The sequence below is a fragment of the Coffea arabica genome, chromosome 11e, assembly GCF_036785885.1.
Source record: "Coffea arabica cultivar ET-39 chromosome 11e, Coffea Arabica ET-39 HiFi, whole genome shotgun sequence".
Taxonomy (NCBI): domain Eukaryota; kingdom Viridiplantae; phylum Streptophyta; class Magnoliopsida; order Gentianales; family Rubiaceae; genus Coffea; species Coffea arabica.
The window spans coordinates 44,470,114-44,484,789 of record NC_092331.1 but is presented as its reverse complement, the minus strand read 5'-3'; the positions used below and the strand labels follow the sequence as shown (position 1 = coordinate 44,484,789).

The 14,676-nt window shown below is 31.6% G+C and overlaps 1 long non-coding RNA gene across 1 annotated transcript; it reads right to left on the bottom strand.

Annotated features, from left to right (window-relative positions):
* Nucleotides 1-13,261: 13,261 nt before the first annotated feature.
* LOC140021719 (uncharacterized) lies at nucleotides 13,262-14,294 on the bottom strand. The gene is made up of 2 exons (XR_011825664.1): nucleotides 14,037-14,294; nucleotides 13,262-13,664 (listed from the first exon to the last, which is right to left on the bottom strand). It is a non-coding gene; the product is annotated as an uncharacterized lncRNA (long non-coding RNA).
* Nucleotides 14,295-14,676: the final 382 nt, after the last annotated feature.

Here is a 14,676-nt window from a genome sequence, read left to right as displayed (position 1 = left end):
GTGTAATTATAATTAATTATATATAATATTTAATTTAATTAGTTACAAATTTATAATAATGATATTATTATATTATATAATTAAATATTATAATTATTTAGTTAAATATAATTATATTTATGTAATATATATTATAAATTTATTAATATTATATAATAATATATTTATAATATATATGTATATTTATAAATGTATATTATATGTGCACATAACTATAATATATATATGTATATAATATTAATAAATTATATAATAATAATAATTATTATTATTTTAAATATAATAATATAAAATAATAACTATATTTAATATGTAATATATATTATATTTATATAAAATATTAGTATAATTAATATTTGTATATATTATATAATTATAATTATATAATTATATTATAACATTTGTATATTTATATTTAATTATATATAATATTTAATTTAATTAGTTACAAACTTATAATAATAATATTATTAGTTATATGTATTATATAATATATATTAATCTATGTAATATAATTGATGATATTAATTATACTAATAATTATACATGTTTACTAATAGAAATTATTAATTAGTTATACTAAATTTACTAATACATTTATACTAATATATTTAATTAGTGAAAATTTCTTATATCCCATTTACAAAAAGCCAACGAAACAAATATCAATTATAGTAATGATATACATTCCTGGCACTGAACCAAACAAATGTATTGTAATGATTGATTCCATTCCAAATCCAGGATGAATGATTCCGAATCCGAATCCGAATCCGATTCCAACATGCGAACCAAATGCCACCTAATAAATCTAATCAAGGTCAACCACTTAGGAGGATTTTAATGAGTAATAACACCTTAAAAAATTTGTGGATAGTTATAATTAAGGAAGTCAAGAAATTTTTTTGGGAAAATATGTTTTCATACATGATATAGTTTAAGTTGTATTGAAAACTAAAATAATTTCTTTATACATGTGAATTTTTCAAGATATAAATTTTTCTTTTATTCCAATACAACTAAAATAATAGTTTAAGTTAACAAATTTAACCTTATTTTACTTTTTATTGTTGTTATAACCTTCACAAGTAGGATAGCATAAGAGTAGTATTGGAACAAAAGTTTTATCTTTTTTGCATTTCCTCCAAAGGGGCTAAAATCTTTTAAGAAATGTCAACCCAAAAGAGGTAAATAAGATCCAAAGGAGGTAAGATTGATTTAAAAAACCTCACAAGAGTTGGGTAACATTATTAAAAACCTCAAGGGAGGTTTTTGAAATTATCACTATGTTTTATGACTTGACTAAATTTTCATAAGACATTTCTCCCCGATTTTTCCTAACAGAGTAGGACGTCCTCTCTCACCAAAAAAAAAATGATTAGGATGTTCGAATTACTTAGGACCCATTTGGGTTGCGATAACTTATTAAAAAGTATTTTACTAATATAATTTTTAATAAAAGTACTTATTAAGTGTTTAAATACTTTTAAGTATATTGTTTGGAAATATAGTTTAATAAGTACTTATTATATTGGATAATATCTAATTTAAATTTTTTAAAATGTATTTATTCCTTTATTTAGTTCATAATATAGGATAAAATGATTCAATTTAACGTTTTATTTTTAAATCACAAAAATCACTCTAAAAGCACCAAATTCAAAACGTTTGCTAAAAGTGCTTTTAATATCAAAAACTTCACTTCTAATTTTATAATATGATGTTCATATTGCTTTAAAATTACTTTTAGCACTTAAAAAAAATTTTTACCATAAGAATCACAACCCTAAATGGACCCTTTTTTTTTGGATAATCTAAATGGAGCCTTAATCACGCGTCCGAATGGTTTCTGGTACTTGTCTCCCTCAGTTTTTCCAGTACAATCCACTTAGAATGAGGTCTAAAGTCTAGGTCGACTGCTCTAGTTTTGGAGGATACGGGGCAGGGACGGTCATCAGGTGGATCGTTCCTGAGCTGTTCATGATCAAGATTTGGCTCCAAAAATTTATATGATCCAGATCATTTCTTGTACCTTGTTTCTAACAAAGTATGTGGAATCCACAAAAATTTATTCTAAAGTTACACGTTGTATAAATAAAATTACGCCGTGTGAAAATAAAGTTACGCGCTGTGTAAAATGTACATACTGCAACCGTTCCTGCCCCTAGTCCGGTTTTGGAAAGGACATTAGCTATCAACATGGAGGCACCTTCCATTGGTACACTTTTTAGTTGTCACGACATTACAGGGAAATAAACGTATTTACAAGATTCTGTTGTTTATCTTCAATTCAGACTCTTTAACATAATATTTAATATCGCTCATACTAGTTTAGTGTAGTTAAATTTTATTTATTTACATCAACTTAGTGAGAAGTATATATCAAATCTTCTAAGAATTCCACTTATTAGACGGAACTAGAAAAAATTTAACTAGACATGTACAGCAATGCTCTATTGTAAGGTTTAGAGTTCTTCTTGAATAAAAAGAATTAAAAAAAAAATTGCAAAGTCTTTGAGATAATCTTACATTGCTCCCTAGAGGTTTATCATAATTACAACTGCCTCTCCTAATAATTTACTTAAGGGTCTAATGAGGACAAAAAAATTGAAGAAAATTTTGAAGTGAGACTACTAACTCACGAAATAGAAAGTTATTTGTTGCCGTGGTATAGAAAGAGTAGCACCGTTTTGTTAATTGGCCTTGCAATGTGACTTTGTATTGTTGAATGCTCAATTCCACTTTGTGCCCCCAAACTTTGGACGATTACCCACTTTAGTCCCTAAACTTCAAAATGGGACACTTAAGTCCCTAAAACTTATAAATTGGGACATTTAAGTCCCTAAACTTATAAAATGAGATACTTAAATCCCTAAACCCTTATAAAATGGGACACTTCAACCACCACGGCATTCAGGATTCTGTAAACAATTTTCCTTAATTATGAGGTATTTAGAAATGTGTTTCTACCAGAAAACCTTTAAAACTTTTACATTTTGATTTATTTGGTCCTACACAAACTGCTAGCTTAGGTGGTAAAAGATATTGCTTTGTTGTTGTTGATGATTATTCTAAATATACTTGGGTGATTTTCTTGCACACAAAGATGATACTTTCAAAAACTTTTTTCATTATTTGCAAAGGTTCAAAATCTGATTGGGTTGAAAATCATCAAGATAAAAAATGATGGCTCAAAATTTCATTTTTGTGACTTTCCAGAATTTTGTGATAACAATGAAATTACACATGAATTTTCTATTGCAAGAGTTTCTCAACAAAATGGTGTTGTTGAAAGAAAGAACAGAACACTTCAAGAGACTGCTAGAACCATGTTGAGTGAATGCAACTTGCCAAAATATTTTTGGGCAGAAGCTATAAATACAGCTTGCTATACTATGAATAGAGTTCTTTTAAGACCAATCTTGAACAAAATCTCTTATGAGTTGATGTTTGATAAAAGGCCTATTGTTGGTTATTTTAAAGTTTTTGGTTGCAAATGCTTCATTTTAAACATCAAAGAATATCTTGAAAAGTTTGATAAAAAATCTGATGAAGAAATTTTCTTGGGGTACTGTGAAAATAAAAGAGGTTTTAGAGTCTATAATCGAAGGACTCTGGTTATAGAGAAAACTATACATATTACTTTTGATGAATCTAATGGTGATATTTCCAAAAGTTGTGGTGAAGATGATGATGCAGGTGTTCAAGAAGAACTAAAGAACCTTACAATCAATGACCAAGACATTATTTCACTAGAAAATGTTTCAAAAGAAGATGATTCTCAAGTTAGTCCAGCACTGGAAGACAATGACAGGGATGTTAGTACACCCAACGATCTTCCAAGAGTTTGAAAATTTGTTCAAAACCATTCTAAGGAGGTCATAATTGGTGATCCATCCGAGAAGGTCAGAACTCGTTCCTGCACCAAATAATTGATGGATAACTTGGCCTTAGTCTCATTTTTTGAATCCAAAAATGTCATTGATGCCTTGAAAGATGAAAACTGGATTGTAACTATGAAAGAGGAATTAAATCAATTTGAAAAGAATAAGGTCTGGACATTAGTTGATAGACCTCAAGATTATCCTGTCATTGGCACAAAATGAGTGTTTAGAAACAAATTGAATGACAAAAGTGAAGTAATGAGAAACAAGAACAGACTTGTAGTTAAGGGATATACTCAAGAAGAAGGAATAGATTTTGATGAAACATTTACACCATTAGCTAGGCTAGAATCAATTAGGATGTTTTTGGTCTTTGCATGTTTCAAGAATTTTAAACTATTTTAAATGGATGTTAAAAGTGCTTTTTTAAATGGTTTTATTGATCAAGAAGTATATGTTGATCAACCTCCTGGCTTTGAAAATGAAACTTATCCAAATCATGTGTTTAAACTTTCAAAAGTTTTGTATGGATTAAAACAAGCTCCAAGAGCATGGTATGAGCGCTTAAGTGATTTTTTGGTTGAAATTGGTTTTAAAAGAGACATTGTTGATACCACTCTTTTCACTAAATATAGTTCAAGTGATCTTTTAATTGTGCAACTATATGTGAATGATATTATATTTGGTGCTACTAATGAGAGATTGTGCAAGGATTTTTTCACAATTATGTAAAAAGAGTTTGAGATGAGCATGATGGAAAAATTAAATTTCTTTCTTGGACTCCAAGTGGTTCAAACCCGAGAAGGAATGTTCATTAATCAAGGCAAATACACCAATGAACTACTCAAAAGATTTGGAATGGAAGATTCAAAGCAAGTTGGAACACCTATGTGCACATCTACCAAGCTTGACACGGATGAAAAAAGTACAAAAGTTGATGAAAAGAAGTATAGAGGTATGATTGGTAGTTTGCTTTTACTTAACTGCTAGTAGACCTGATATCACGTTTGTTGTATGCTTGTGTGCTCGTTTTCAATCTTGTCCAAAGGAATCTCACTTGAATGCGTTAAAAAGAATTCTTAGATACCTAAAAAAAACTATGAATTTTGGCCTATGGTATCCTAAGTGTCATGAATTTCCTTTATGTGGATTCTCGGCTGCTGACTTTTGTGGTTGTAGGATAGATAGAAAGAGTACAATGGGTATATGTAGCTTTCTTGAAAATTGCTTAAATCTTGGTTTAGCAAGAAACAAAATACTATTTTCTTGTCTACAACCGAAGCGGAATATGTTGCCGCCGGAGTTTGTTGTGCTCAACTATTGTGGATGAAAAATATATTGAATGATTTTGAATTAATGTATGAGAGTATGCCTATGTATTGTGATAACACCAATGCCATAAATTTGACAAAAAATTTCATTCAATATTCTAGGACAAAACACATAGACATAAAGCATCATTTCATTCGCGATCTTGTCTATAAGGGTGAAATTTGTGTTCAATATATCTGTTTAAAAGATCAAATTGTTGATATTCTCACAAAAGCCTTACTACTGGATCAATTTGTATCTTTGAGAACAAAATTGAACGTTTCAGAAAAAATATTCTAAAAATTCTCTAGTCACTCTTTATCGGGCATCCGATGTGCTAGAATGGACGTCCGACAGTGGTCTTCATCATTTTTCTAGAAAGTTCTGTTTCGGACGGTTGTGTCGGACGCTTCACTTCGTTCGGCCGTCCGGCACTCAAAAATTGCGTCTTATAAGACAGTCCCTTGCTTCAGTCAGTTCATTATTGTTACCGTTGTCTCGAACGCAATTCTTCATGTTCTCCCAATTTCAAATTCAAAATTCTTCTCTCTTCTGAACAAGTTTCAAGAAATTGATTTGTCCAAAACTATTACATTCCTTTTGTCCGTTCAATACCCCTCATAACTTTTTCTAACTACCAACTACCCCATCAATCTCAATTCTCACCCGTAATCCTAACCACTCAAACTTCACTCTCTTTGGACGATTCAAGCATTTGTTGTAGTCCATTCGCACACTAAATCACTATCATACACATTTGCATTGCACTCTGCAACATAAACATCCTGCATTTCATCATGGTAAGAATTAGAGGAGGGCCTGTTAGTACCGGACGCACCACAAGGTTCAAGTTGAGGGATGGAGACATTGAGATTGTTGAGCCATCCATGACCAAATCTCCAAAGAAAAGAACAAAAAAACATGGTGGAAAAGGAAAAAGTTCAGCTCAAAAGAAACGTTCAGAGAAATAGCCCACTACATTGCCCCCAGTCAGTGATAGTGAATAGGAACTAGAGCAGCCCACTAATGCTGATGCATCCATCACGAAATCACCCAGCAAAGTGACTGAATCTCATAACAAAAAGGGGAAACGGTCTGCTAAAAGGAAGGGGTCTGCTCAAACTAAGGAAAGGCAAACTGCTGATCCTTCTGCTGAGCAAAATACTGAAAGTCAGCAAGCTCCTGAGACTTCCACCAGAAAGTCATCAAGAACACGATCTAATAGACAGACTGATGAACCTGTTGCTCAACGAAGTGCAAAGAAGAAACGAGTTGTCAGGGAGCAACCTGAGGCTCAAACTGCAGAGGAACCTACCCTTTTACCCAAGTTCATTGATGATGATGCCAGGAAGAGATTCGAATGGATTTCACAGAAAGGGTTCATCACTCAGAGAACCATTCTTCCGTATGAATTCCGTAAGATGTATCTTGAACCTGTTCTTGAACTTTTTGCTTTCCAAAAATTGACTCATATTCTGACAATTCCCAATACCTATTACCCGAACATACTTTACCAATTCTTTGCCAATCTTAGGAAGGGTAGATCACACATTGATCTAGTCTCACGTGTCAATTCTGTTGATATAGAGTTGAACCCTAACATTGTCAATACTATTTTGAAAACCAAAATTGAAGTTAGTTTTAAAGGAAAAATTGCAAACTTCTTTTCATATGAAGAATTTCCTTCTTCCTATCATCATTTTCATGTTGCTAAACTGATGACTTATTTTCAAACTCATTTTAATACCCCTGCTGAGGCGAGATTGGAGGATCTCAATCCTCAAAATTTGATTATCTTTTCTATAATTTCGAATCTGTTGATCCCTACTAATGGTCATAAGACCGATACCAACAAAATGGAGCTTTATCTGTTCTATTGCTTTCTTGGAAAAATGAGACTGTGCAAATTCTTGCTCAAAATCAGCACTGATAGTCGTAGAAAACTTTCCTATGAAAAATTTTTGACTCCAATCTTTGCTCATCTTGAAATTTCCTTCACTGGAAAATCACCAAAAGATAGTGCATCAATTGTTTTCTCCAAGGCTTATCTTGAAAGAAAAAATCTGAAGTTTTTTTATGGTAAATGGTGCTACAAGGAAACTGTTTCGGAGTCTAGGAGGAAGAATTATCATGAAACTCCTGTCAATTCTAGAACTCCTCGAGATCAGTCCATGTTTGTTTCACTTTTGACTATCCATCCTAGAAGGTCAGCCACTAAGCCCTCTTCATCTAACTCTGAGGTCATTTCTTTGCTAGAGGATCTCAAACAACACATCCTACTTCTAGAAGATGGTCTGATGATGACCATGTCACCCAACCAACAAGCCACCTTCATTGACAAAAGGAACTTGCTTGTGCCTCTTATTCCTCAAGACAATGAGAATATTCATCAGAAAGAACCAAGAATTGAGCCAACTGAGCAAACTCCTCGTACTGAAACTACTTCAGAGGCTCGTGCTTCAAGTTCTCAGCCGCAAGACAAAGGAAAGGCTCCAATAACTGAAGAGGAAACTGAAGAGGATGATGAAAAAACTGAAAAGGAAGAAGTGGAATTTCAAAGCACTTTTGCACATTGAGACTACATCAGATTAAGAGTGATTTTAGTAGGAAAATACTTTTCAAAGAAGATTTGTAATCTTAGTTGTGTAAATTTCGATAAGTTTTTCTAATGTGATTCAATTACTTCAATAGTGTAACTTTGTGAGGGTTATCCAAGTGATAGTAAAACTTTCTTGCTTGACCAAGTGTGGCTTGGGGTTAGGAGAAAGTGATCCTTCCTTTGTACATAAAAGTTGGTTGTAAGTTGATCAATTTGAAGAACCTTGCTCATTAAAGTGACATTCAAACTCAAGAGGAGTTTGGTATTTGATTTGATATTCTATCTCTTTTACTTACTATCTTGCTATATAAATTGTTCATCTCTTCTACTCACAAACACTTGTGCTTTCTCATTAATTGCTACATTGTATGGTCTTTTAGAAAAAGAGGGCAAGTACTCAAAAAGTGACTCACAACTTGACCAGTTTTTTAAAATTACCTAATTTATCCCCCTCTTAGATTGTTTTCGATCTAACAATCATCGAGGCTTTTATTGAAACGAAAGTCTATTTTTAAAGTCTCAAATGGAAAAACAAATGACAAAATCTATATAGATAGAGAACGAAAGTCTAAAGTATCATTCCAAATTTTCAAAACAAATAAGAAGTAATGTACATTTTTGCTTTCAATCAGATGTGGATTGAATCTGGTTAGACACACTGGACATTTTCATGATAAAAATTGTCTCACTTTGAAGCTAGTCAACCAATGTGACTGACTTTGGAGATTCAATAGAAGTGGACAAAAAAATGAAAATGAAAAGTGTCGGGATTGATCTTTTATGACAAACTATCAAATTTGAGCGACTCGTTTTGTTTTCGACTATTCTTATTGAATAGTTTAGACCACAGATTTAGTGTATACAACGATTTTTGGGAATTGGACATACACTCATGAATTTTCAAACAAGAGGTTGAAAAATCTCAATTTAGTCTTATTTCTTAGAATTCATCATGAAATCTCCTAATGAGCAAATAAAGAATGAATATATACAATACAATAATTATCTAAATAAAAACTTTATTATTTAAATGTTTGAATTTTTTTTCTACTCAAATATAATACATATTAGAAAAGAAAAATCTCTAAAGAATACATTTTGAAATATATACACACTTTCTCTTTCTATCTTTTGAGACAAAATGTATTAGAAACAATGAATCAAGAGATTTTTGAGATGCTTTAGACTGGCATTTACAAATGGATTTTTCATTCATTTTTTTTATTTTTGTTTTTTTTACATTATAGAATTTGCCCAAAAATCAAGTAACACTTGTAATTTTAAAAAATTATAGACCAAAAATATTATCAGATATACGAAAATATTTTTTTACCCTATTGAAACATCTTTTATAAATGTGGAGGGGGAAAAAATAAAAATACCCAGAGTTAGTAAGTAAAACTGTGAAATCGGCATGCATGTCCTATGGGAGAGCCCTTTTATGCCAAGGGTCGGCCTAGCATGAAAAATGCAATCCTCTGGTGTAGGCACCATACAATACCTGATGGATCCGATCGACTTATTGAGATTCAATTGAAGAGCAATTTGAAAAAAAATTGGACAAATTGAAATTTTTTTTCTGGAGACGATAGATAACTAACGAAATAAGGACAAAATCCGAATGAATTGATTGCTTTGATTGACACATAAAGTACTGTTAAAAATCAATTTAGTGTGAAAAACTTATTTTTGAAAGGATTGCAATGCCTAGACTAGTTTCTTCAATCAACTATAGATCGAAACCCTAAAAGAGAATACACTGATCAAATAGATTGGATGGAATTGATGATTTATTCAAAAATTGACTGTATTGCCTTAAGAGCGAATAGATTGATCAAATAAATCAAATGAAATTGACGATTTATTCAAAATTGACTAAATTATCTTAAAGGTGAATTGATGAAATAGATCGGATGGAGTGGATGGTTTATTTTAAAAAATTGACCGGATTATCCTAAAAGCGAATAAAACTGATCAAATGAAATGGATGAAATTGAGGATTTATTCAAAAAAAAAAAATGACTGAATTATCCTAAAAATGAGTGATGAATTGGATGGAATTGACAGTTTATTTGAAAATTGACTTGATTGCCCTAGAAGTGAATAAACTAGTAAAATGGATTGGAAGAAATTGATAGTTTATTTGAGAAAAAATTGACTAGATTGACAACCTCTTTGTGATTTTCAAATTTCACAAATTTCATTACAATGCATTAGTATATGAGCCTTCTAAAATTAAGATTTGACCTCGATATATTTATCATCTCAACAATGAGGAATTATTTGTGAATTTCTTCAATTTAATGTCCTTTATGCAAGGGATTTTACCAGTTTTGACAAAATGACCAAAAATGATTATTAAATGCTCATATTCTAATGCGCAAAAACTGTTCCATTATTCTCAATGTCGTCATCATGGAAGGGATCGGATCCTACCTTACCTTGTGCACTAACTCTTTAGATGGTACAAAAATATAAACGTGTGCAAGTCTCATTGGATTATATATCCGAGACAAAATGATAATTTATTCCTAATACGGGATCCCCTAACTGGCATTCCCTCTATGGTTAATGCATGATGATAGTTTATTAAAACGAATATTGGGCAATACGATAATTAAAACAAGATCTAAAGATACCCCATTTAGATGCTAGGGTAATCCTAAAATGACATGCATACATATACATAGTATTAATGCAATAAACTGAAATTTAAGTAAGTACTACGCCAGGACTCTTGTTTCTAGAGCTTATGAATGCAATATAAGAAAATAAAACAATGGCTAGTTTAATAAACAACACATAACAGATTGGAGCAACAAAATAATACAGAAATATAAGATAAAGAAAAGAAAGAGGAATAGAATCCCTCTCCTCGTGTCTAGTGTTACTAATTGGATAATGTTGACTCTATCCTCGGTAATTTCTAATATGGATGCATGAGCTTTAGCTTACTAATGCCTCTAGACTCGATAAGATTTAGGCTCCCAAACCTTCAGACCAAGAGGCGAAGGGTCATCAATCCCAAGGCTTTCGGTCGGTGGCTCGAGTGACCCCCCAGACATTGTTACATGCACGTCGTGCCACAGCCACATGTCCAAGTGAATCGATTCTAATCCTAACAGGGAGGAGTGGTATGACAACCACTAAAAAGAAAATAAGGCATAGGGTTGTAAATAAAAAAACGTATGCACGTATGAAGTGCTCCTTTGAGGGGAGGGATTAATATTAAACGCACGTGAAGGCTCTAAGGTAATATTCCCCACCCCAAATGCAAAGCGCGATATGAATACATAAATAAACAAAAGTAAATAAATAAACCATTCATCACATACATGAAAGACAAGGAACGAATACGAATGTGAAGTGCAAAACATTCTAAAAAAGAAAAATGCAACCTAAAACATCCAAATTTGATAAATAAAAGGGTTAAAAAGAGAAAAGACAACTAAACCAAGTGTTTGGACTCTCTAGCATCCCCAGTGGAGTCGCCAAGATGTCGCGCCCCATTTTCGCGATGAAAATAAAGTATTTATAAAAGATGTGATTTTATTTAAAATAAATGAAAAGAATATGTGAAAAGGGACCAAAAATGGGACTTTAAAAAAGTCGACAATTTGGGTCCAAAAATTTAGTCAAAAGGATTTTAAAGAAAATAGGAGTCGCCACTTGGTATTGAGTTTGGATATACCAAATCACCCAAAAATATTTTTTGACAAAAATAAAATAAAATAAAACCCTTTTCGACAACTCCATGTCTTTGAAAACAAGAAAAAATAGGTTCGGGAGTCACGGTTGAAGAAAGGGAAGACAAAGGTTCGATTAACTCAAACCTAAGGCACCCTTTCAACCTAAACTAAGTTAGTTGCCAAGTTTAGTCAAAATTTTCCTAATCTAACTCTTAATTTTATCACGTTTGGATGTTTCCTACATGGATGCAAATCTAAATTTATAAATATGTCGAGAGGGACAAAATATCCATTCAAGGATTTAATTGATGCTAATCGCATTAATTGCGAAGCCAAAATAATTTCTTGAATGGGTCATGAGTATACGAATGATGAAATTTAAAAGAAAAGAAAGTTAAATTATAGATATAGGTATAAGTGGCCAAAGAATAGGGAATGCAACATAATGGGTATGAGAGGCAAAAACTCATGACATAAATTTCTTATTCGGGGATTAATGGGGTATTTAAACTAAAAAGTCATAATCACTCATTTCCTATGTTCAAAGAATAATTTTCCTAATTTAGACAAGCAAATGAACTAACTTATTTTGCAATTTCTTAAATGAGATGCAATTCTAAATGATATGATTAACACATATAGAGGATAGGGGAAAATATAATAGGCAATATCATGCAAATGAGAAAAGATTTTAAAAATAAAAATATGCATGAAAATATAATGAATATCACACAAAAATGAATCTAACGCACGAACGATCTAAGAATCTAGCGTTGGACTAGTCCACTTCTAAAAATCCTTACTAGCGTTGGACTAGCAAGTAAATGGAGAGAGAAGCCACAACTAGCGTTGGACTAGTGTGGTGACGTCATGCATTAATAATATGTGGTAAAATAAATAAGGCATAAATTAAAACAAATAAACACATAAGAGCACATAACACGTAACACGTAACACATATGCATATTATCTAGATGCAAAAATCCTAAGAAAAGCAGATAAAGCACATAACACATAAGCCATATAAACACGCAAAAACCTATCTATTATAGTGGGGAATCTAACTACAATCTAAATGGAGAAATAAAAAATCCTATCTACCCTATCTATTACAATAGGGAACCTAATTACAATCTAAAATAGGAAAAATAAAACAAATCTAGTTATCCCATCTATTACATTTGAGGTATTTAAATGCCTCTCAAATAATTATAAAAATTAACTAAACAAATATAAGAAAATTTGAATAAATATTTAAATCAAATAAATAAAGCATATAAAAATATATAAATACATAGGAACACTTAGGAGCACATAAGAGCAAGTAATTGGCATTGAAATATATATAATAATAGGGGTACCTCCCTTTTCAAGGATGACTAAATTGAGTCAAATTGCCCTATTTATATTCAAAATGAACAAAAGAATCATGACACCAATTTAATTGAAAATAATAATGATAAAATACTAAATTCACATTAATATATCAAATATAAAAAAATTTAAGAACATCTAAAAATTTCAAGTTAAATATACTCAAAAGTAACATAATTAGCTATTAAAGCAAAGAAACAATCATAACAAAGAGAGTCAAAATTCACTAGGGGCTGAATTGCAAAAATTGAAAAAAACTTTTGAGGTTAAAAATATAATTTTTCAAAGTTTAGGGGTCAAAATTAAATAAAAGATAAAGTTTAAGAACCAAAGTGCAATTAAATTAAGGACCTAATCGAAAGAAATATAAAATTTTTTGAGCCATAAAAAAATTATTCCAAAGGTTAGGGGCTAAAGTGCAAATTCTCTATTTTTTGGGGCCCAAGGCCATCCGGTCCAATCGAAAGTCCAAGCCAAAATACACAGGCCAGCCCGTCTTTTTATCATTGAAGCCAAACCAAAATTGAGAAACTAGCCCACAAAAATATAAAACATTAGCCCAATTCATTTTCCTTCTTTCTTTTCTTTCCTTTCTTTTCTTTTGGTTTTTTTTTCTTCTTCTTTCCACTTCCGTTTCTTCTTCTTCTTGTTCGGCCTACTGAAGGAGCTTCAGCTGGTGGTCATAGCAGTCGCGGGTGGCGCCACCGCCGGCAAATTTTCCGATCGCCAAATTTTCTCAAAATACACCTCTTCACTCGATTTTTCGCGTAGATTCCATTTTTGAGCTTAGCTTTTACAAAAAATGACCTGAAGGTGGCCAAAATGACAAAAAACAGCTCAGTTTTTATTTTTTCAAAACACCATGTCCTTCACCAAAAATCATAAAAATTATACTATAACACTTCTTGCAACTTCTACAATACAATTATGATTTTAATTTAACAAGAAAGCAACATAAAAGGGCTAAAATAAAGCAAAATAGCCCCTAAAATTCATTTTTCCATTTTGGCATTTTTCCAAACAGTTAACATGCATATACAAAAACCATTCTTCTTTTCCTAATTTTGTTCATGACCTATCCCAAAATTCAGCAACCCAACAACCAAGGAAACCAGCAAAAGCAAAAGAAAATTAGACATTGAAACATGGATGTAATATGATAAAAAAACTGGAAAATACCTCAATATAGGTGGTAGTCCCTTGGCCAAGATGTTTGATACAATTTCCAAACCTTGAGCGTATCTTCCTGGCTTCCTTTGGTGATTGATTTGTGTGTGGATGTGTTATGGGAATTGAGAAATTGAGAGAGCGAGAGGGAGAAAGAGCCGAGACAAAGGGAGAGTTGGAGTTTTAGTGCTTGTGTCTGTTTTTAGGGAAGAAAGGGCGAGAGATGTCTTGAGTTGGAGTGTTTGGGTGGTTCAAATGATAGTTTTTCCAAATGGCAAGAAAGGTGCATGAAAAACTATGATGAATTTTTTACCAAAATGAGAAGAAATATCAGCGAGGATGGAGTGTAAAAATGGGTTAATAGTGGTTTTGGAAAAAACAATGATTAGGATGATTTTTTATTTCTTGATTTTTTTTTGTTTTTTGTTTTATTTTTTTTCTCTTCCTAAAACAAACCTGCAAAAATGAGAAAATTACGCATTAAAATGTAAAAAAAATAAATAATTTATCAAATAGATAAAAATTCAAGAAATCCTTAAAAATTGACAAAAATTTGGTGTCTACAATCCTAATACCAAAAGTTTTGGAAGGCTTAACAGGAAAATATGGCATCGGAGAAGTAGATTCGAAGGAGTTCGAATTACTGAACAAT